At 41.1% G+C, this 23565-nt stretch overlaps 1 protein-coding gene across 2 annotated transcripts in view; it reads right to left on the bottom strand.

The window, feature by feature from the left end:
- ANXA11 (annexin A11) overlaps positions 1–22771 on the bottom strand; it is an 872911-nt gene extending 850140 nt beyond the window's left edge. Inside the window, exon 1 of one of the 2 annotated variants that reach the window (XM_044055766.1) lies at positions 22414–22771. The gene's annotated coding sequence lies outside the window, so the exon portion shown is untranslated. The remainder of the gene's footprint in view (positions 1–22413) is intronic. The other variant, XM_044055767.1, reaches the window with a different exon arrangement.
- Between the last annotated feature and the right edge of the window lie 794 nt (positions 22772–23565).

A 23565-nucleotide genomic window follows, 5' to 3' on the forward strand; every position in this document is an offset into this window, starting at 1 on the left:
AATGTGGAAAGCCTCAGGATGACAAAGCTTGCCGATGACTTCAAGCTGGGGGCGATTGTTGAATCCACCAGTGATGTAGATATCCTTTAGGAGGGTCTAGATCAGACAGATGACTGGTGCCAGAATCATGGCCTAAAACTAAATGTGAAAAAAATGCATTACCATACCCTTTGGGAAGTCAAATACCCCTGCAAATTACATCAATACACCTGCCTAAGACTAGACTCAGTAGTAAGAGATCTAAGTACACAGACAGATAGCAGTCTGAATTTGACTTCCATGTGTGTGTCCACAGTGGTGAGGAAGTCTTTCTGTGTAGCACAACTTATAAGTAAAGGTATGGCATCCAGATCCAAGGAAATAGTCTTGCTGTACTCAGCTCTCATTAGACCATTAATAGAGTATAATACACCATTTAGCATGTGCTTGACTAGGCACTTACAGCAGCTGGAGTGATCTCAGAGGTTCCTTACAAAGAAAATACAGTATGTAAACAATATATCCTATGTGGATAGATGAAGAGCCCCTTTACTGTGTCTCCTACCGACTATTAAGGGGTAATCTATGCCTGACCTAGAATGCACTCACAAATCCAGCCTTTATGGAGCTGCTACACATCCACAAGTCAAGCATCACCAAATCTAGGGTTCTAAGCTTAGTCAGTGACTCAAACAGGACACACTGGAGAGATAGATATCGGTCTCAGAGATTGCCCCTTCACTGAAACAGGCTTCCTATTCACATTAAGCAAAGCCCTTGCCCGGCCCTCTTCAAATGCAATTTAATGGATGTGGAATCACAAATTCATACCTGGGGTAGCGCCTATGTCCCTTATGGACAGCGGCAATCAGTAAGACACTCAATGCATAGGCACAAATCCATGCCATCCTCTTGCCCCTTGGAGCCATATATTGGGCAGAACCGGGTTATGTTGGCTAGGCTTGAAAGAGCCCTTAAGACATTAGCCTAGTAATCTCCTATAAACCTATGACTGAGGATGGTATTTTGGTCTGTTTTCATAAACATGTCATTTAATAATTTCATGGAATGATACTAGGCTATTGGCCTGGAGGCCCTTATAAGCCTAACCAAGAATTTTGTCCATGTTCCCTCAAAGTCAGCACCTGTTTCCCCTGTCCAGCAGGGACACAGGTGGGATTCCAGGGGTGAATTTTGTTTCCCCTGTCCAGCAGGGACACAGGTGGGATCCCAGGGGTGTATTTTCTGTTTCCCATCCAGTCGTCCAGGGTCCTCTTAAAGAGGGCTAGAGAGGTACTCTGCTTGACATGGAGAGGGGGTCTATTCCACAGAAGGGGGAGCCTTTGGGAAAGAAATCTATCCCACCAACAAGTTCTATTAAATGTCACAGACCAGGTTAAGGCCTTGCATGGGGATTAATCGAGTGGAGTTTGTATTACAGACATGCAGTAACTCCATCAAGGCTGGGTCTGAGATGGCCTTGTATGTCAGACACAGGTCATCTCTGAGCAGTCTGTATGAGATGGAGTAGAGGGACAGGGCTTTTAGGCTTTTAGCCTACATGTATAGTGAGACTCTGGATTTTCCTGGTCAGGAACCCCTGTGGTCTCTCCAACTGCTGCACGTGCTTGGTAATGTACATGCTGAAGGGGGCATTGTACTCGATAATGGGTCTGATAAGGGAAGAGTACAGGGATGGTATGACCTCCTTGTTCCTGGATGAAATACCCTTATTTATGAGGTAGGCCATGTAAAAAGCTATAGTAAGTACAACAGAGGGTATGTGGTGGCCAAAAGTGAGGTGGTTCTCATCCTGGGTGCCCACGTCCCTCACAACTGACTGCATGCTTAGTACATTGTTATTTATGTAATAATTAGTGGTGATGCCATTTTCTCCAAAGGGGATAATGATGCATTTCTTGGCATTCAGTTTGAGGCCATGCTTCTGGCACCAGTCATTAGTTTGGGTAAGGCCCTTTTGGAGGATGTTCACATCACTAGTGGAATTTAAGACAGCGCCCAGCTTGCAGACATCTGCAAACTTGGTCAGCCACAGACCACTGGTTTTGGCTTGCACCTCAGAAAAATATATCCCAAACAGTAGAGGCCCCAAGACTGATCCTTGGGGTACAGCACTCATTACGGGTCTAGTACTAGAGGTAGCTTCCCCTACTTTGACTGAGTGGGTTCTATCCATGAGCCAACTAGCTACCCATCTGGTAACATACGGGTTGATGCCTGGCTGGGAGAGTTTATCTATTATGGCTGAGTGGCAAATAGTGTCAAAGGCTTTGGCTAAGTCAAGGTAGGCAGTGTGTACAGTCTTCCTCTTGTCCATGGCTTTAGTGACTGTTTTGAAGAAGTCAACCAAGTTTAACAGGCATAATCTCCCTTTGACAAAACCAAACTGTGTGGGTCAAGTGTTCGGAAGTTGCCAATGTCCTTATTTATAAGGTCCATGATAATGCAATCCATGGCCTTGCAGATCAGGCTAGTTAGGTTGATGGGTCTATAACTGCCTGAGTCAGTGGATGCTCCATCTTTGTGTACAGGAATGACAGGGGCTGTCCTCCATTCAGCTGGGATGAAGCTGGTCCTCAGGCTTTGGTTGAATAGGGTGTCTAATGGAGCGGAGAGCTCATGCCTGAACTCATGTAGGATACAGCTAGGGATGTTATTGGGTCCCATGGAGACTGTATTTTTTGCCATTGAGAGAGCATTAAGGACCTGCTCCCTGGTGAAGAGGGGAGGTGGGCAGGTGCTGGGGGTGTTCTGTTTAACTGATAGGGGGACGGGGGTGGGGTGGGCAGGTGCTGGGGATGTTCTGTTTGACTGATAGGGGGACGGGGGTGGGGTGGGCAGGTGCTGGGGATGTTCTGTTTAACTGATAGGGGGACGGGGGTGGGGTGAAGTTTTCACTGAACCTGTCTGCCAGCAGGTTGGCTATATCTATGACGTTTATGTATGTGGCATGTGGCATTATTGACCACCAGTCCAGAGCAGATTTGGGTGTTACCTTTGAGACTGCAGACATATGTGAAGAAGGCCTTGTGATTGTCCATAGTGGATATGGCCAATTTGGACTTGAAGTTAGCCTTGCAGGATTTCACCAGTGACTTTATTTGCTTGTTCAGACAAAAGAAGAGACTGCTTCCAACTTGGCACCTGCTCCTTTCTTGGTCCTGGACAGCAATTTTTCTATTTATTATAGAGTTTGTTTACTATTGCTGTCCACCAGACAGGTTTGCTCTTTCTTGAGGAAGATGATTAGGTTCTGTCAGGTACTGCTGAGTCCATACAGCTATGTAGGTGCTCATATAGTTTTTGGGTGTAGGCTTGGACATTAGTGCTAGTTCCAACTGAAGGGACAGTAGTTGTAAAGCTGCTTCTACAGTCGGTTGTCAGCTTTGGAAAAATTGTTTTGTTTGACCCTGACAAGGGGGGTCAGGGGAGATGGTGACTTCAAAAGTGATCGCTTTATGGTCTGATCTTACCAAGGAGGATGACACTGTAGGGGTGCTACAGAAGCTACTCATGTTGGTTAGGACCAGGTACAGGATATTTTCACCTCTCGTAGGGGTGTCAACCAGCTGATCCAATGCATTGGCACTGACAAAGTTGAGGAATCTCTGGGCATTCATTTTGGGCTAGAATAGGTCTTCCACTCTATGCCTGGGTAGTTAAAGTCACTCAGGATCAGGGCAGAGGGTTGAATCTTGATGGTTTCAATTAAGTCCAGATAGGTGGAGTGGGCATCCAGAGTTATGGATGGGGGTCTGTAGATAGCTATGCTTTAAAACAGGTGTTTTGTCAACAGTTAACTGCACTTGGAGTGTCTGCTGTAAGTCATAATGTTTGACCAGCCTGGAGGTGTGTATGTCTTTGATAAAAATTTAAACTCCATCTCCTTTGGCTTTGTAGCCCTCCATTTGGGATCTGAAAATATGGTAGGATGAGTAACCTGGTAAGGCTGGGGTGCTCTCCACAGCTTTGAACTAAGTTTCAGTGACTGCACAAATGTCAGCATCCTCCAGGCCAAGGAATGCTTGCAATGTCTAGCCTGGTGAGGGGCACATGTGTGCATCTCACAACAGAGTCTCCTAGGATTAGTATTTTGGGTTTGTGGCCGGGCCTTAGAGGCTGTAAGACACAGACTTGTGTACTATGTGTGTGATGTTTGGTGCTTTGGGTTGTGATGTGCATGTGTGTTTTTGCTTCGGAGGTTTCTTTTGTGTAGGTATGTTTTTGTTGAGAACCCCTCCACATGTAGGAGTGTGCTTCAGAGGTCTCTTTTGTGTAGGTATGTTTTTGTTAAGAACCCCTGCATATGTGGGAGTGTGTTGTACAGATGTGGGTGGTGTTAGAGGTGTGGTGTTTGTAGCGCTTGTGCAGACAACCTTCTCAGTGCTAGATGTACGGGATTGTGACTGAGACAGCAAAGATTCTAGGTTCTTAACGTACTTGCATCTCTCACATATTGTGCTCCTAGGTAGTAGTAGTAGTAGAGGGTTGTCTGTGTACATAAGGCAGTCGTTACACTGTCTCAGGATGCCCATATCAACCAGACTAGCAGGAGAAACTACAGGAAATTGTCCATCCATGGTTGTCAGAATCTGTGGAAGAGAGGTCAGGTATAGTAGAGAGAGGTCAGGGATAGTAGAGTGGGTACTATCTGAGGAGGGAACCTATAGAGAGGTCAGGGATAGTAGAGTGGGTACTATCCGAGGACGGTACCTACAGGTGTGAGTAGGGCTGGATAAAATCAATACAGTAGCTGCAGGCGAGGGCCTCACTTACACAGGACTGCTGGCCAGGGAAAAATGCAACTGAGATACCTCACAAAGGATAAAAAGAGCACAGCAGCAATGTGCAATGGGCAAACAAGCACAAACCCACACAAATGCTGGGTTTAAATACCACAAAAACAAAAGTAAAATAGAAACACTGGAATTGACCAATCAACCCTTGTCCCTGAGCTCTTAGCTCAACACCCTATACCAGACCAGTTCCAACCAGTACTAATACCAAACCAAACTGGCCCGAAGTCCAAAAATATTTATTTTGTCTCTAGCGCCTCGGCTGTAAGAAGCCTTTAACAGAGTATAATCACACACACTAAAACCTGAATTTATATACTTTTAAACTTTGTAAATTATTTCATTATCCAATAAAATAATTATTCAATTACAATTAACTTAATTACATTACAACAAACACTTCCAAGTGCATTCTTGATTCAAGCCCCTAGGGCTCATAGTGTCAAACAGCATGGTCTCTTAATACATTTTTTATATGCTGATCGATCATCAATTCAGTCGTTTCTACTTTATCTAAAACTGTTGCTTGTAGCCCCTCTGGGTTACTATTGTGAAACTCCTTAAAAATAAACTGCTACTGGGCTAGTTAATTTACTTTTCCTAATGTCTCGTGTATGTTCTTTCAGCTTGCATGCAAATTGTCTTTTACTTTCCCCCACATAACATTTTTTACAAGGACATTTTAAACCATAAATCATTTTCTCTGTATTGCAACTATATATACCTCTTGCTTGAAAATGTTTTCCACTGATGTATGTGAATTCCTTTACTATAAAGTTACATATACTGCATTTCTGGGGATAGAGCTAACCCTGTAGACGGCATACTAAACTTCCCATGTTCTAAAAAATCTTTTATGCTTCTACCTCTTCTAAAGGAGACACGGATATTCTTATTTTGGACATAATCAATTTCCCTCTTTAATCTTGTCCAAGAGTATTTTATTTGTTCTTTTACCACCTCTGAAAATACTGAATATGTTGATGTAAAATATATGCATTCCTGTTCTTTCCTGTTTTCTTTCTTTCCCTGTATATTACCTCTTTTCTGGTTCCAATTTAGCACTTTCTCCAACCCCTGTTCCACTTCTACTACTGGGTATCCTCTCTCACAAAACTTGTGGAAAGTTTCTTCCGTCTCCCTCTCCATATCTAATCGGGTTATTACATAACCTTTTTACCCTGAGGAACTCTCCATATGGAATAGACTTTATAGTGTGAGGGGGGTGACAACTGGAGCCATGTAAAACAAAATTTGTTTCTAGAAACTTTCTATGTATTTTTGTTCTTAACATAAAATGCTTCTTACCCTTTACACTGACATCTAAGTAATGAACTTCACCTATTTGTAACCAATCAAAACTTATCCCCACTTTATTATCATGCAGCTTATTAATAAATACTTTAACTTTACTGTGTCGTCCTTTACATATAAAGATCAAATCGTCAATATATCTAAAATATTTAACTACATGTTCTTTGTAAAATTCAGTGGTATAAATATACTGGCTTTAAAAATGTCCCATAAATATATTTGTGTAAGTGGGGGCAAAAGCTGCCCCCATAGCTGTACCTTGTATAGCTGCCTGTATAGACGGCCATTAAACTCAAATATATTATTGTTTAAACACATCAAAATTAAATCAGTTATATACTGAATAACTTGGGCTTCTCCCAAGAAAAAATTTTATAGTTGCAATTCCATCTTGATGCTTGATATTGGTATATAAACTAACAACATCAGTTACAACAAAATACATTTCTTCTGACCATCTGATTTCCTTGATTTTATCTAGGAAATCAAAGACATCTTTAATATAAGAAGGCATTTTCTCCACAGTAGGTAGCAAAAAATACTGCAAAAAACTTGCTACATTTTTAATCCTGAATTTCTGCTGCACATCTTGTAATGAAAAATAATGAATCCTCATTCTCTTATTTATTAACTCATTATATTCTTTTTTAGCTTTTTATATTCATCTATATTAATCTTTTTGTAAATCTGCTCATTATTTAGATGTTCATAACACATTGGTACGTATTGAGTATAGTGTAAAATAACCAGCTTGCCACCTTTATCCGCTGGTTTGAATAAAAGCTCTTTGTTTTGGCTCAGGTCCTTTAAACTACTCCATTGTTTTTTTACTTAAATTGTAATCCACATTTCTCCCATAAATTATGAATATTCCCCTTCTATACTAGGATTCAAAAATGTCCCAAAAAGTATACTATTGCTTGTTTGTGGAGGCATAAATGCACTTTTTACTTGCACTAATTCCGTGTTTAATTTGTAATATGTGTTTACTTCATCTTCCGAAAAACAAGAATAAATATCAGATTCAATGCTTTTATCACTTTCCTATGACATATTATTACTTTCTTTAAAATCATCTTCTTTCGGCTGTTCCCGTTAGGGGTCGCCACAGCGGATCACCTGTTTCCATTTCTTCCTGTCCTCTGCATCTTGCTCTGCCACACCAACCACCTGCGTGTCCTCTCTCACCACATCCATAAACCTTATCTTAGGCCTTCCTCTTTTCCTTTTACCTGTAGCTTCATCCTTTTTCCAATATACTCCACATCCCTTCTCAGCACATGTCCAAACCAACGTAATCTTGCCTCTCTGGCTTTGTCTCCAAACCTTCCAACCTGGGCTGACCCTCTAATGTACTTATTCCTAATCCTGTCCACCCTCGTCACACCCAGTGCAAATCTTAACATCTTTAACTCTGCCACATCCAGCTCAAACTCCTGCCTTTTTGTCAATGCCACTGTCTCCAACCCATATAACATAGCTGGTCTCACTACCCTCTTGTAGACCTTCCCTTTCACTCTTACAGGTACTCGTCTGTCACAAATCACTCCTGACACTCTTCTCCACCCACTCTATCCTGCCTGTACTCTCTTCTTCACCTCTCTTCCACACTCACTGTTACTCTGAACTACTGACCCCAAGTATTTAAACTCATCCACCTTCGCCAGCTCTACTCCTTGCATCCTCACCATTCTTCTATCCTCCCTCTCATTCACACACATATATTCTGTCTTAATCCTGCTGACCTTCATTCCTCTTCTGTCTAAAGCATATCTCCATATTACTTTCTTTAAAATAATTCATTAAATGCAGGTTCCGGTTAAAACAAAAAAAAAAAAATCACACTTCAGTTCATGTAACCTGGGAAACACTGTTGGTACAAATTTTAGTCCCTTGTTCAGAACGCTCATTTCACAGTCCATTAATGAGCGTCCTGATAGATTAACTACATAACCACATTCTGCAGAAGCCCAAGGAGAGACAGAAGGCGGCCATCTCTGGCAAAGCATTGTGGTCTGTCAATCATGTCATCCCAGGCTGTCCGGTACTGGATCCCCTTGGAATGACACCAGAAACTAAGCCAATTTTTGAAGTCAATCATTTTCTGTTTGTATTGAGGCATCATTCTGGGTGATGGTAGGATGCTGCTTAAGGGTAGGGACATACCTGCCTGGGACACATATTTAGCAAGCTCAATCACGTCTCTCTTCATATAGTCCAGAGTGATATGTCTCAAGTCATTCACCACTAACATGGGACTATGACAGAGTCAGTACCTGTTAAGTTGTTGAGTGTGTGCATGATATGGTGGATTCTAGCACCTGACAAGCAACTTACCGTGACTTTTTCATTGTCTAGCCTGGTGAGGGGCACATGTGTGCATCTCACAATAGAGAGCCTCCTACGATTAGTACTTTGGGTTTGTGGCCGGGCCTTAGAGGCTATAAGACACAGACATGTGTACTATATGTGATGCTTGGTGCTTTGGGTTGTGATGTGCATGTTTGTTTTTGCTTCAGAGGTCTCTTTTGTGTAGGTATGTTTTTGAGAACCCCTGCATATGTAGGAGTGTGTTGTACAGATGTGGGTGGTGTTAGAGGTGTGGTGTTTGTAGTGTTTGTGCAGGTAACATTCTCAGTGCCAGATTTACAGGATTGTGACTGAGACAGCAAGGGTTCTAGGTTCTTAATGTAATTGCATCTCTAACATACTGTGTTTTTAGGTGGTAGTAGAAGGGAGTTGTCTGTGGACATAAGGCAGTTGTTACACTGTCTCAGGATGCCCATATCAACCAGACTAGCAAGAGGAACCATAGGAAATTGCCCGTCCATGGTTATCAGAATCTGTGGAAGAGAAGCCAGGGATAGCAGTGTGGGTACTTTCTGAAGAGCATACCTACAGGTGCGAGTAGGGCTGTATGAAATCAATACAGCAGCTGCAGCAAGGGCATCACTTACACAGGAGTGCTGGCAAGGGAAAAAATGCAACTGAGATACCTCACAAAGGGTAAAAAGAGCACAGCAGCAATGTGCAATGGGCAAACAAGCACAAACCCACACAAATGCTGGGTTTCAATACCACAAACACAAAAGTAAAATAGAAACACTGGAATTGACCAATCAACTCTTGTCCCGGAGCTCAACACCCTATGTCAGACCAGTTCCACCCAGTTCACTTACTCCCACTAAGTGCAGGCAGGCCCTAGCCAACACAAGATGACATAGCAGGAAACACAAGAATCACACAAACAGATATGGATACAGCAAAACCTGTAACCAGACTACACTAAATATATAACTCTGTTTGGGTCGATTTAATACAGGAGAACAGATACACACTTAAATATAAAACAGTAGCAATGAAGAGCAAACTGATGTAAACAAATTAACCAATAAAAAAAGTTCAAAACTGAGCCCTGTTCCAGCAGTCTTCAAATCAGACAAGTTGTAACTGCACACTCCTGCCACTAGGGTGTAGGGGAATCCTCTCCAAAAAAGGATGTCCTGGACTAGTGCTCAGGTTATACAAACAGAGCTAGATTTAGCAGGTCTGAATCTAGTCTATGCTTCAGCAAAGAAGGTGTTCAAATAAGCAGGCACAATAAGCCTTAAACCAGCAATTCCCAGCTCAGAAAGGCAGAATTCTACCCTCTACTCCCACAACAGTGCAGACCACAAACCTTCTTAATGTAAAATAACTCGCCTGAAGCCCAAGTGCTTAAATCAGAACTAAGACACTTTTAGAATAACAGGCACTAAGCCTTCAAATCAGCAATTCCCAACTTAGAAGTATGTAACCTACCTGTCCTGCCACAACAGTGCAGACCACAAACCTTCTTAATGTAAAACAACTGGCACAAAGCCCAAGTGCTTCAACCAAAGGCTTAGAATAACAGTTACAATTTAATCAGGCTACTAACAAGCAGTAATAAATGCAGCAGAAAAAATGCAATTAAGTACTTTTAAGAACAAGCAGCAAGAGCAAAATAAAGTAATAAAGTGGGAAGAAGCACAAATGCAGTAAAAGCAAATGAATGAAGTGTTTTTTTTTTAGGTTAAGTGGGAAGGAATGAAACACAATAATTCAAGATTGAGAAACTAAGGAGGTGGGCCTTCCCAAATTATCTCTCTCTACTCAGCAGAATAAACTTATGAGATGGGACTGGGAGGAGTGTCCAAAATGAGATTTATAGCAAGGGTGGGCAACTCAAAAGCCACCAAATTTAAGAACACAATGATGGCTGAGTGGGTGGGAGGAGGAACTCTTAAAACTCCAACAGAGCAGAAAACTTAAACAAAACAAATGTAATAGTAGACTAAGATACAAAATAGAAGTGATCAAACCTAAAATAAAGAGCTTCAAATCAAAATTAAATGTAGACATGAGTGATATTCAGAGCAATGCAGACCACACAAACACTTCAGCTACATACAGACATTTCTAAATAAAAAAATAATAATGCATTAAACACTCTGTTGCATCTTTCCAGAAGTTTCAGGGAACAGTGTGTTCTTCAGAGGACAGAAATACAGAACCCTTTTAAGTAACTGCATAACCAGGCAGTACTAAGTAAAGTGCTTCCCCTCACAAACCCTAGCCATGAAATTACAAAGATCTAAATCACACAGGAATCTAAGACAGATCTGACTTATAAGAATGCTGACTGGCAAAATAATTATGTCCCCTACAGCCAAAGAGAAGAACCTCTTCAAACTTTCTAGAACTTACTGTTAGTCATAGCATCACAACATTATCCTGAGTAAAATTACTTGGGTTACTGAAGGCAGTATCTCTGTTTGTCTGCTGTCAAAAAGTGCATGATTTATTGCATCACAGTCCCACTTGTAAAGTCTATGAAGGACAGCTAATTTATGAATGCATTTAATTTTACTTTATGGTTAAAAATGATGGGGACACCAATTGTGCTAATTAGACAGATAGCGTATATGACCAAAGATGTGTAGCAGAAAGACCCTATATCCTCTGTATGACATTAAGGTATTTCCACCTCTAGTTGGGTTTTATACTATTTGTACCAAACTGTTTTTATCAGTACTGTCAAATAACATTTATACATATTTGACGCTGACAAGTTTACCCACTCAAGCTCTGGGTAGCCAAATCCCCTACAGGGATTGCGTTTTCCTTGACATTTTCATTGTGGAGTTTGGACAGAAAATTGCTAAACTATAAAGGGGACACAGACTATGTACAGTAGATTCCTACAATCTGATTACAGTTCTCAAAAAGCACTGCGATATATAGAGCACAGTCAACGTAACAGATTCTGAAGTACAGTACACATGCATTAACAAATATGACATAATAACATAGTTATACCGTATTATACAAATGGCTTAAACAAGAGTAACCTAATTCACTGGTTTTATCTAGTCTGATACATAAGATAACTATCCTGTGTTATCCTCAGCTGCTATAAAGACTGAGCAATACATACATTTTTGCACAGATATGTATTCAGGAAAACACTGACTGCAGGGAAAAGGCAGGTGATAGGTTGGCAGGGCATGGGTGATGTGTTCTCCCATACAGCTGCTGTGTCCATATTGTGCCCTGGCAAGAAAGATAACCTGGAACCAGCATTGATTATAATATACAAGTCACTTTTTCACTGCTCTTTCAATCATACAGAACACACTCACTATAAGCACACAAATTATTCTAACGGAGGTACAATAACAACATGCAACCAAATGGCAACGAAACATGCTAGTGTTAAAAACACTCCAATTGTTTTTTTTTTTTTTTATCGATTTTGTTCCTAAAATTTACTCAGGTTGTATCTGTAAAACATAACTACACTTTTTTATTATTATACAGTCTCATTTTCTTGACGAGTCTACACAGCTGACTACACATGAAGCAGTTTTCTAGCGGTATTCCACCTTTGCTTTTATTCATTTGTCTACTGTTAGGTCACCTGATAGAGCTACTAACATACCCTTCGTTGATGACACATGGTCAGTGCTTCAGTCTCTCCTGTTTTCTTGAAAGGTTCTTTGAACTAATGTGTCCATCCAATGTGCAAATTAAATACATAATCTGGCTGTTGGTGCAGAGGGATCTTGCTGTTGGTGCAGAGGGATAAGGCCGTGAGCAGGCATTCCTGTGGTACAGAAGTTAATGCTCTCTGCCCTGATTTGCCTGCTGTGTGACCTCCAGCAAGTTACTTAAGGCATTGCCCCTGAAAAGGGACAGTGTATCCAGTGGGCCTACCTGGTTAACAAATGGATATTAAATAAAGCATGTAGACTGCTTCAAACCACAGAACTTTTATCCAAATCTAAGAAAATTTAACATATAAATCAATACCTAGTGCAAGGAGCAACAGTAAGGAATAACCATAGTTTTGTAAACTTTTGAGCACACGCAAGAATGCTGGTGCAATTAACACCTACAATGGATTCACAGGACTTTATGCTTTTCGCTTGAGAAAGTGCAAGACATTTTACACAGGAAAAGGGCTTCTGGACGTCTGCCACTGTACAAGTGATTAAAATATCAGAAGCAAACTAGCTGCACAGTTCAGAGCTACACAGCCTTGAATAAGCCTCAGAAGACCTGGGTTAGAGTATTGGATCCAAGTGTCCAACGACTGGAGAAACTGACTGGGGAGGGATGAGAATGAGCCAACAATGGCAGCAAGGTCAGTCGGGGGGGTCCAAGTCCTGCTGATTGGCTACTACCTAGCACATGGCCAAGTGACATTCTTGCATTAGGGATTTGGCATATATGGCCTATGAACCAGAGTTGTTGATAAAGAAAAATGGTCATCTACACACTGAGCCCAATCTTGCTGTCATGTACACCTGTGAACTGCCAGAGGGAGAGAGAACGGTGCAAAACAAAAATATTAGTGAGCCACTGGTAATGGCCCATCAGGGTTCAGCTGTCACCTTCTAATGCCCCCAACAGAAATATACAACTCAAAGTCATAGCTTCACTAATATTGACACCAGGCAGCAAGGGGGAAATGAATGTCACTCGTGGGGGTCTCCGAGGGTCCTAAACATTCAAAATTAGTAACGGCCAAAACATGAAAAAAAGAGCAGTAACAGAGGACCATCTGACAATGACCAGGAAAGTCCGACTAGGAAAGAGCCTATTTTCAGCGGAGGCCCAGGAAGAAATGCTCCAGATGCATGTCATTGGATTGTGGGAGGAAACCGAAGTACCCACAGGAAACTCAAGTGAACGCATGGAGAACATGCAAACTCTACAAAGAAGGCACCCCAGCCGAGAATCAAACCAGAGAACCTCTTGTTGTGAGGCAACAATGTTAACCACTGCACCACTCTGCTGCCCGTAATTCATAGTGAAAGATGAAAGATTCCCATCCTGCAGACCTGAGGTTAAATCTGACAGTTGATGGAGCTGGAAGCACGACAGCTCATTTTGTCTCTTATTTTCATATTTTCAAATGAAAAGTTTTTATGCGTTGTAAGAAGCATTCATTCAAATGGCAATGTTTGACTATCAGTTACTGCATCATGAACATCCGCATACAAGGCACACATCTCTCTCCGTACTACTGAATAAATTGCAATCACTTCCAAACAGGCAGATGAATGCAAACATTTTTTACTTAAAAATACCTCTACTCTCAAGGAAGAGATTGTAACTTTTCATTATGTTTTAGCCAAGACTTTTAACTTCCTAGTACTGCTTTACACTTTGCTCTTCCATGCCATTTTCCCAAAATGGACACACACACACACAGGTATATTATGTTACATCAATGTATGGGTAGAATGTAGTAGGTTTTATATGTTTATTTTTATTATCTACAGTGTAAGTAACAGTCCCTCTTAGCTAACTTTTTCTGAATGACACTGAAAATGAAAAATAATAACCATGTAACACCTATCACCACATATTCCTCACTTAGGTAGGTCTTATGGTGCACCACTGGAGTGCCAAATAAAATTCTGCTCCTTTATCTCTAAGTGAAAAGGTTTGGGAACATTTCCACACTGAGCAGGAAAATAACTAGAAATCCTTTCACTAGAAAGGGCAGCATATTAAAAATGCAGCATCATACTGTGGCTTAGGTGACAACTATGGTACATCACACCTGCTGAAAAAGAATGTTCTTTTGCTATAAATCACACAACGTCTCGGTTTTTGTGCAAAATTTTTTTTTTCCTTAGTAAAGCCTGCTGCTTATCCCTTTATGAAAGAAATCATGGGAGCTGTGTTCCAGTGCAAACACGACATATTGTAATAGCCCTGTATTCCAAAAATCATAATGCTCCTATGTTTGGGTGCATTACAATCCATGACTGCGCAGTGACGCAGTTCACTTAAGTGGCATCACATAACTGCTACATATTGTAGCAACTAAGAATGTGGGCACATTCCCACTGAATGTGTAACCTGTCTGAGGCAATGCAAATACTGTAACATAATGGGATAGGGAAAGCACTATAAAAATCTCAGACGATAACTGTGAAATACGTGTGTATGTGCGTGCAAGTGCACGTGTTTACACTCATGTGTGAGCAAGCGAGTGTGTGTAGGTTGCGGTAACATGCTTAAACTAAATATAAAATGCAGCAATCTGCGAGGGGGTTTCAAAATCCATCTTACTCCATTCAGTTTTGTTTAAGAAAATCTCTGGAGTTGGCACAGCTATTTGTTGTGTTACCTTTCAGTACATTTGAAGTTTCTAGTCTTAAAGCATGTACTTGCCCATAAACATCTGCACACTACCCAAGGATTCCTGTTTTGCTTTCATGCTGTATAACCAATTGCCTACCACACTTTCTGTGATGACCTACATTTGCAAACACATTTATTAGTTTACATTTGTTTACCCGGAAAGTCCGACTGGATATAGGTCCATTTTCAGCGGAGGCCCGGGGAGAAAAGCTCCAGAGAGCAGAGTACAAATACATTAGGAACAACAGAAACATTTAGAGACAAGTATAATATGCAATTTTCAATAGGGTTACAAACTTAGATAAAACATAGTAGACAACATCAAAATCATGCGGCTTTAGTTTCAGACAATAATACACGCAGTTATGGGCTAAGTCCCATCAAGAATTCATACACGTAGAGTGCATGATTGAAATGCTTAGGGAGAGTTTGCAGGAACAATGGTTGGTGATTAGTCTGGGTCTAAGCAGGGACATTGCCAATACTGTTGGAAGTGTAGTTTGAGGCTTTTTTTGAACTGGGTTAAGAAGGATTGGTTCAGCAGGTAGCATATTCCAAGTTTTGCCTGCTGAGTTGGTGAATAGACAGTCCCCAGCCACATTTATGCTCTTAGTTGTTTGTGCCAGCAGTTTGTCAGCAGAGCATAGTGACCTCAGGTTGCTGTATGGTTTGATGATCTTTAGTGCTGGTGTTTTTTCAGGTTGATATAGTATTTTGTGGGTTATTACAAGTTGGTAGTATCGGAGAAGACTGGGCCACTCCAGCCATCCTAGTTGAGTTCGGTTGATACAATGGTGGGTCCTAGAGGTAGCACCTGTAGCAAATCTAGCAATATGGTTGTGACAACTAGCAAGTTTGGTAAGGGTGGCTTGGTTCAGGTTAGTGAAGAGGGGCGAGGCACAGAGGAGGGTAGAAAGTAGGTGGGACTGAGCGATAGTGGTTATTGCAAAAGGAGTGAGGAAGGGTTTGATCCTGTATAGGGAGCCCAGTTTTTTGTTGACAGATTTGATGGTTTTATTGACATGGATATCTTATTTTAGGGCGTTATCGACTGTGATGCCCAGGAGTTTTGTGTGAGTATCTGGGGATATAATCGTGCCATTGTTGGAACTTATAGTAAAGAATAGTGAGGAGGATTTGCAGGTGAGGGAAAAGATGAGCAGTTTAGGTTTGTTGGGGTTTAATAGAAGCTGATGGTTTCAAACCATTTTTCTACATCACTGAAAGTATTCTGGATTAGGGTCATAAGCTCAGTTAAGGAGGAAGTGGTACATAATAAAAGTAGAGTCGCCCACATATTGGATGCAGGTGGCCTTGGAAGTGATGGTGGCTAGGTCATTGATAAACACTGAGAAGAGTAGTGGTCCTAGTATGGAGCCTTGGGGGACTCCTAGAATAATGGGTAGATGTGTGGATACGGTATTCTGCCATAAAACTGCTTGTTGTCTATCAGATAGGTAAGATTGGAACCATTTAATAGGAGCTACTATTCAGTGACAGTTCCTTCATGGTACGGAGAAGCAATTGATGATTGACCATATCAAAGGCCTTAGAGAGATCTAGAAGAGAGCAGAGGTAAGTTTGTTATTGTTTCGGTTGATGTTAATAGAGTTAGAGAAGGATAGGCGGCCTGATGTCGTGCTGTGGTGTGACCTAAAGCCATGCTGAGAGTTGGCCAGTAGTTTATATAAATCAGATACTGCATTAATTGGTTGTGGAAGCACTTTTCCATAATTTTGGCCAACGGTGATAGTATGGCTATTGGTCGGAAGTTTGACAGGTGTAAAGAATTCCCTCCTTTCTGAAGGGGAATGACATGGGAAACCTTCCAGAGAGAGGGGATAGTGGCTTCAGTCAAGGTGTGGTTTATTATGATCAAGACAGGGTATTCCTCACCAGGTGACAAATGCAGGGAAACATGAGGATTTGGAGGGGAATATCATACTCAGTAACGCAGCTACGGTGGGGTGAGAGGGGAAACTGCCCCAAGAGCAAACTGCTAGGGGGTACTATCAGCCATACATCATCCTGATCACTCAAAGCCGGTATTGCATTTCATGTCAAACCTGAGGGCTGCAGCAATATGTCTGTGGTCTAAACTGTAGCAAATGCTTGCTACAGTTTAAAAGAAAAAAAGGTTTATTTTTGTTTTGTTTTCTTAAGCTAACACCTGAGCATGGTAGCACTCTGTGCAGCCAGGGTTAAACCCGTAGCTACTTCTTACTACATTTGTAGAAAGCAGTTTGCTACAGCTTAAAAGAAGAGCCAGATAGAATTCTGATCATAATGCAGTAACACTATCCACATCATCCAGTGGTACTGTGTAGATACCCAAGTGGAATACAGAATACAACAGGGCAATCAACAGCAGTACACCTGACCTGGAAAGGTATGACTACCAAGAAATCAAGGATATAAGAAAAGCCGAGTGCAAAAATAAGTACCATCACAGTTTAACTAAATATGATCAGGATTCCTTCTGTAGAGTCTAATACGTTTCACTTTTAAGGAAAATACTGGTTAAAGTAGTTAAAATGGCAGCGCTACAGCAACTTTCCCTTATAGGATCATAAGACCATAGGAGGTTACTAGGCAAACTTCCCTATAGCCTTTTTAAGACTAGTCATTCATGTTCCATTTCTCCCAATTATCAGTGTCCATAGGCTAGAATGGCTTTGGTATATGCCCGTGCCTTAAGGTACCTACAAACTGCCCTCTCCATAACGACAAATATATAGATCCATGCAAGGTCCACAAAAGTGGACTTCATGAAAATCTCTACCACAGACCAAATGGATTCAATAAAAAGACCGTTCATATAGTGAACTAAAACATAACTCTCAACTATTGCTGATTTCACAGAACATCCATGACTTTTTGCCATTTCTCATCATAAAATTATTGATTTTCTGATAAAGCACGAAGGATTTTATTCAGTCAATAATGTCTTGTCATTAGAGCTTTATACGTCTTATTATTTAAAAAAAATAGTCTGATTATTTAATAGTCTGATTTTTGGCCTTTGTCCCCTCATTATTTTTGAATTTGTCCAAAATTCCTGAGCAAACAAGTCAAAAGGTATGAAATGGAATACTGAAGGACTCTCAATGAAAACCAGCTACAGGAAAAGAGGATGCAACTGAATTATATCTTATCACCTTACCAGACAAGGCATACTACACATGTCCAGCTTAAACCAGGTAAAGTCACATCTTAGGAATAGTTAGGCAATTTAGAGACCATGACATTGTCTCAGTAAAACACTGAAAAAAAAAAAAAAGAAAAAAATATCTAACCCACCCCTGAAGTTATGTTACCATTTTAAAAATTATTTTTAGGATTATTTTAACCTCCATAAATTAATAAAGATAAGCTCAGTATGTCAATAAAAAGGTATTTACAATTAACACCATGTTAGCCAAAGACATTCATGCCAGCCTGAGGTGCCATAGAAATTGAGAGAAGACATTTGCAGAAAACACACCATCCATCCACAACCCCAGAATTTACATTGGGAACCCCCCCCAAAAAAAAGCAAGATAAAACCAATGGAATAACAACCAACATACAGGAACACTTCAGCATACAATGATTCAAAACTTAACCCAGGGCTGTAAAAAAAAAAAAAAAAAAAAAAAAAACTCCCTGCCTTCAAGCATTGAGCCAGACGTGAAGCGTGGCACCCGAGCTGACTGAGCCAGATGTGAAGCGTGGCACCCGAGCTCACCAAACCTAAAGTGAAGCGTGGCACCCGAGCTCACCAAACCTAAAGTGAAGCGTGGCACCCGAGCTCACCAAACCTAAAGTGAAGCGTGGCACCCGAGCTCACCAAACCTAAAGTGAAGCGTGGCACCCGAGCTCACCAAACCTAAAGTGAAGCTTGGCATCCGAGCTCACTCAACCTAAAGTGAAGCATGGCATCCAAACTTATTAAATCAAACAAACAGTTACAGCTCCTCTCTTTGCAGAAGATAGCTTAGATTAGTATAGGTTTACTGGTCAGATTAGTTTTGTGCACATCTGGTTATACTTTGAACAGCATCAGCTGGCATCAAATCATGACTTATCAATCAATTAGCATTTAATTGTCATATAATATTAACTGGCACAATAAAAGAATGTTTGTGGTCATATTCCTCTAATAGAATTGTGTTTGTGGTTACTCAGTAAAAATGTGTACATTTATTTCAATCATAAGGCAATGAAAACAGGCCAAAGAATCCATGACAAAGTAGATTTGCCTGGAGGAAACAAGTTAACATGAAAAGAGGAAGGTTAAGGAAGGACATAAGCTGAGCAGAAAGTCGGGGGGGGGGGTGTTTGAATAAGTAGCTAGAAGTCATGAAGCCTTTTTATGACAGGTTATCTAGGGGTTACATCCTTTCCAGCAAAAGAAGACTGGGCTTTTGGCCACCCTACTGGCATGGTGCCTTGTCTGTGGGGTAGACCCTTCCACTTTATTTGGTAACAGGCAGGCTGGGAGAGACAGTTCTTGGACCCATAGTATGGTTGGTCGATTTCACACATCCCTTTAGTCATTGGTGTTGGCTGTGATTTTCAAGGGACTGTTCACTTTTCATGAACTTTTCCTGATTCATTGACTTGACTCGATTCTTCAAAGTCCTGCCCCTGCAACATTTGCTGACTGATTAGCAAGACTGGCATCATATCATCACTTAACAGTAAAGTAACATTCAGTTGTCATGTAATAATGCATGGCTGTGATCAACTTATTTCATTACATGTGTGTTTATGGTTACTGGGCAAATACGGCCATATTCCTTCTATCCTAAGACAATAAACCAAACCCACCTGGAAAAAAAAGCATCACTGAGAATCCAATTCCACACAATCAGCGGGTTTATTTATTTCTATTTCCTTACTGGAGTAGTGCACTGATCACTACTGACCAATATTTCAGGCTCAGTCCAGATGAAATACAAAATATTTCATAACCAAAAAATACAAAAATAGACTAATTACATAGAAAAAATATGTATATACATTACAGTGAACTAGCACGGCACAAGGTACAATCAAGCAGAATGTAATGTACAACATATATATTAGTTCCTTAAGTGGGTCAATCTTCAGTGAATCTTGAGAGAGGACTAGAGACTCAGAAAGGAGATAGGTAAGGTGGCATGTCAGTGCAGCAGCATTTGGCGTGGATAAAGAAGTGCTTTTTGAATTGCATTTTGAAATTGGAATAAGTGTTGATCTCCTTAACATCGATGCGGAGAGCTTGTCAAAGAGTAGGTGCCTGAGAGGAGAAAGCACGTGCAGTGCTGTGGAGTTTGGTTCTAGGGGTAGTGAGAGTTGGTGTGACAGAGCACGTGCAGTGCTGTGGGGTTTGGTTCTAGGCGTAAAGTTTATGTGAGAGCACGTGCAGTGCTGTGGGGTTTGGTTCTAGGCGGAATTAAAGTTGGTCTGAGAACACTTGCAGTGCTGTGGGGTTTGGTTCTAGGCGGAATTAAAGTTGGTCTGAGAACACTTGCAGTGCTGTGGGGTTTGGTTCTAGGCGTAAAGTTTATGTGAGAGCATGTGCAGTGCTGTGGAGTTTGGTTCTAGGGGTAGTGAGAGTTGGTGTGACAAGAGCATGTGCAGTGTTGTGGAGTTTGGTTCTAGGACAGGGGGTAATGAGAGTTGGTGTGGCTTGTGAGTAGTGTCTCAGGTTGTACGAGGAGGTTTTTTTTTTTTTTTTTAATGAAGTCTAGCTGGAAGGAGAGTAAGGGTATGGAGTTGAAGTAGCTTATAGATTTTGGATCCTAAAAGTAGGTCAGAGATTTGTTTATAGGCAGTCAATTGGCTTTTTCTAGGGTGATTTTGTGATGTTCACAGATAGTTGATTTGTAATGAATCAGCAGATGCTGTTAGAGATAGTCTGGAGTGTGGCAACACTTTTCTTGGATGCAGAAGCAAAAAATTGTGAGCCCATATTCAAGTTGAGAAATGAGAATTCCTTTGCCGTTGGCTGCTCTGGCTGGTGGAGATAGAAAAGGGGAGGTGGAGCATGGAGTCAGAACACACTGATCCAAACAGCTAGAGCAAAAAATGGAATCATCATCACAATCTCCAGCTTCATACGTCAGCCTTCATTGTTAATAACAGAGTCCAACAGCAGTTCCTATAAACAAAAGAATCTTTTCTACCAAAACTAGTCCAGCAAGCAGTACATTTCACTGACAAACCTCCTTACTCATGGCATGCTATGATATATGGTATCTTACGCAGTACAAGACTAGAGAGAAGAGAGCGGCTTGCAGCCAAACAGACATTGTCTAACACGTTAACATGCAATGTCATTTGTGTTGTAAGGCCCTTGTTTTTAAGTCCTGTGTCTGGCAGCTGTACATATGACAATACAGCAAACAAAACTCCATATGTTTTGACAGATACTGTGGAAATAGAAGTTGTATCAATTAAAAATGGAAATGCTGGTAGTAATGCAATTGGATTTGCTGCAGACATAGCTCTCAACCTTCCAGCTCCAAAATGAGGAACACTAGCCCTCATAATGAGGAACAAATGGGCAAAATGTGGAACACATACTAATGGCTTGCTAACAATTTCAACTAGGAAGGCCATAGGATGGTTAAAATATGCTGGTTTTACTCATAAAGATCTTTTAATGAATTAATACGATTTCCATTTACCATGGATTTCACTTAAAAATTCCTAACACTGAATGTGTGAATAGTCTTTCAATGTGGAACTTCGAGGAATTTTGAGGAACATGAACTTTAAGACCCCAAATGAGGTACGTTCCTCGTAATGAGGCACACTTGAGAGATACGGCTGCAGAAAATGCAGGGGTGGGGAAATGACAAGAGGAAGCCGTGATGATTCTTATCTTAAAAAGAAAAACAGAGCAGTAAAAATAGACAAGGTTCTGCAGGCAAGCAAAAAGAAGCAACAACAAAGAAAAGCAGGAACTAAAAGTGCATTGTCCCGTAAAAATGGTTTGTCTGGAGACAGGCACGTTTTACAAAGCTTTCAAACATCAATAGACTAGTAAAAGATTGACAACTTAGCTGTATGATTTTTAGCCACTTTTATGAACAACATACTGTTCCATACGACTTTTTAGTGAGAGGGAAATGGAAAACCAAACGTAGGGAATGATGCCAACTTGTGCAATTCAAACATATAGTCACGTAAGGGGTGGTGCTTTTAACTGGAATTTGGACTTGGGAGCCCTGCAGGAAACTCCCAGTCACTGCTGTCAGCTTGTAAATACCAAGAAGTGATCCAGTAATAGACTGTAAGAGTGGTTTTGCATTTAATCTGCAGAATCCCACCCCCTCCCTTACTCACACAAGGGCTCCTTGGTCTTACACTCCAAATGGATATGTCAACATGTAACTAACCGTGTTCGCAGATCTTGAAAGAAGGTGGCCTCAAACCATTAACAAGCTAATATGAAGCAACTGTTTACTCAGACGTTATAACACTTCAGTCTACAAACGGGTTTATACGTATCGATGTGTCAGAAAACGATCACCATCCTACTAACAGCAGTTAAATACAAAACACCCCAATGATCCTCCGTATTTACAATCGGTGCAGTTTAAAGAGAACTCCTGACAGTTGTCCCAATCTGTCCTACGGGCTTACTTACCTCCTCTAGATGGATGCTGGAGCGTGGTGAAGTCCTAAGCCGGGCTGCGAACCTCTGTCTCCCTGGACAGGTCACACGCTCACGACACTAGGCTGGGTTAACACTGCTGAGTCCGAATGTCGGGTGACTTTAGGAGGCAAAGCCGGACAGCTAAACAACTTGTCACTCCAGCAAGACAGACAGTTACAAACGACCGTGCAGTAATAAGCTCCCTTGCATCTCTGTTTTCAGGAAGTAGTTATAAACAGGGCGGATCACAATGCCTACTTCGTGCTATGAAAGGGCAATAAAAATAGACCGACGATAAACTTCTACGTTCGAACAGCACATTCCCGTCATTGCTGGGTTGGGTTCGCATTCCAGCTCCGCCTCAAGGTGGCCTCCTCCAGTGCGAGTCGGAGGGACTGAGTTCTTAAAGACACATCCCCAAGTAACTGACATTTATCTTGGTGTGCTTTCGTTTGTGTGCAAACTGGAAAAATGTTTATCCTAATATCCTTGAGTAACCAGTAGGTTCACATTCCGCAGACTCGTCAGCCGTAAGTTGCTGTTGTCTGGTTACACCCACTGAATTAATTAACGTGTACGGACTTGTTGCAAAAGGCATAGCAGCATGTAGAGTTTTGCTTTTTACTTCAGAAAAAAAGACTGTTGTCACTATCAGTAAAGCCTTTAATGTGTTAAAATGTGACCGTGTTGCAGGAAATGATTATCCTTACTCCATACCTCTCAACTGTCCGCATTTTGGTTGAATGTCCAGATTTTTGCCTCATATTTAAGTCCTGTTCCTCATAAAATCTGTGGTTTTCTGACAAATCATTGAGGACTGGAGTCTCAAAATAACGACGCACATGTGAGTTTCCAATGTCATATCCTACATGGCGAACAGAAATCATGCTATTCTAGCAATGTTCTAAGTTTATAAGAGTAATATTTAAAATAGACCCCTAGACCTCTCAACCAATTGGGGACAAATTTCGACTGAACCAGGGACAAGTCAAGAAAAAATCAGGGACACTTTTAAAATAGTAGTGCTATTAACTTGAAACATTGACAGAATCAGAGCATATGAATTTATTTATTTATTTATTTATTTATTTATTTATTTATTTATATTTGTTGACCGGGAGTGTCCGACTGGGCGTAGGTCCA

Source organism: Protopterus annectens, chromosome 14.part0 (genome assembly GCF_019279795.1).
Source record: "Protopterus annectens isolate FY-2018-M chromosome 14.part0, PAN1.0, whole genome shotgun sequence".
Taxonomy (NCBI): domain Eukaryota; kingdom Metazoa; phylum Chordata; order Ceratodontiformes; family Protopteridae; genus Protopterus; species Protopterus annectens.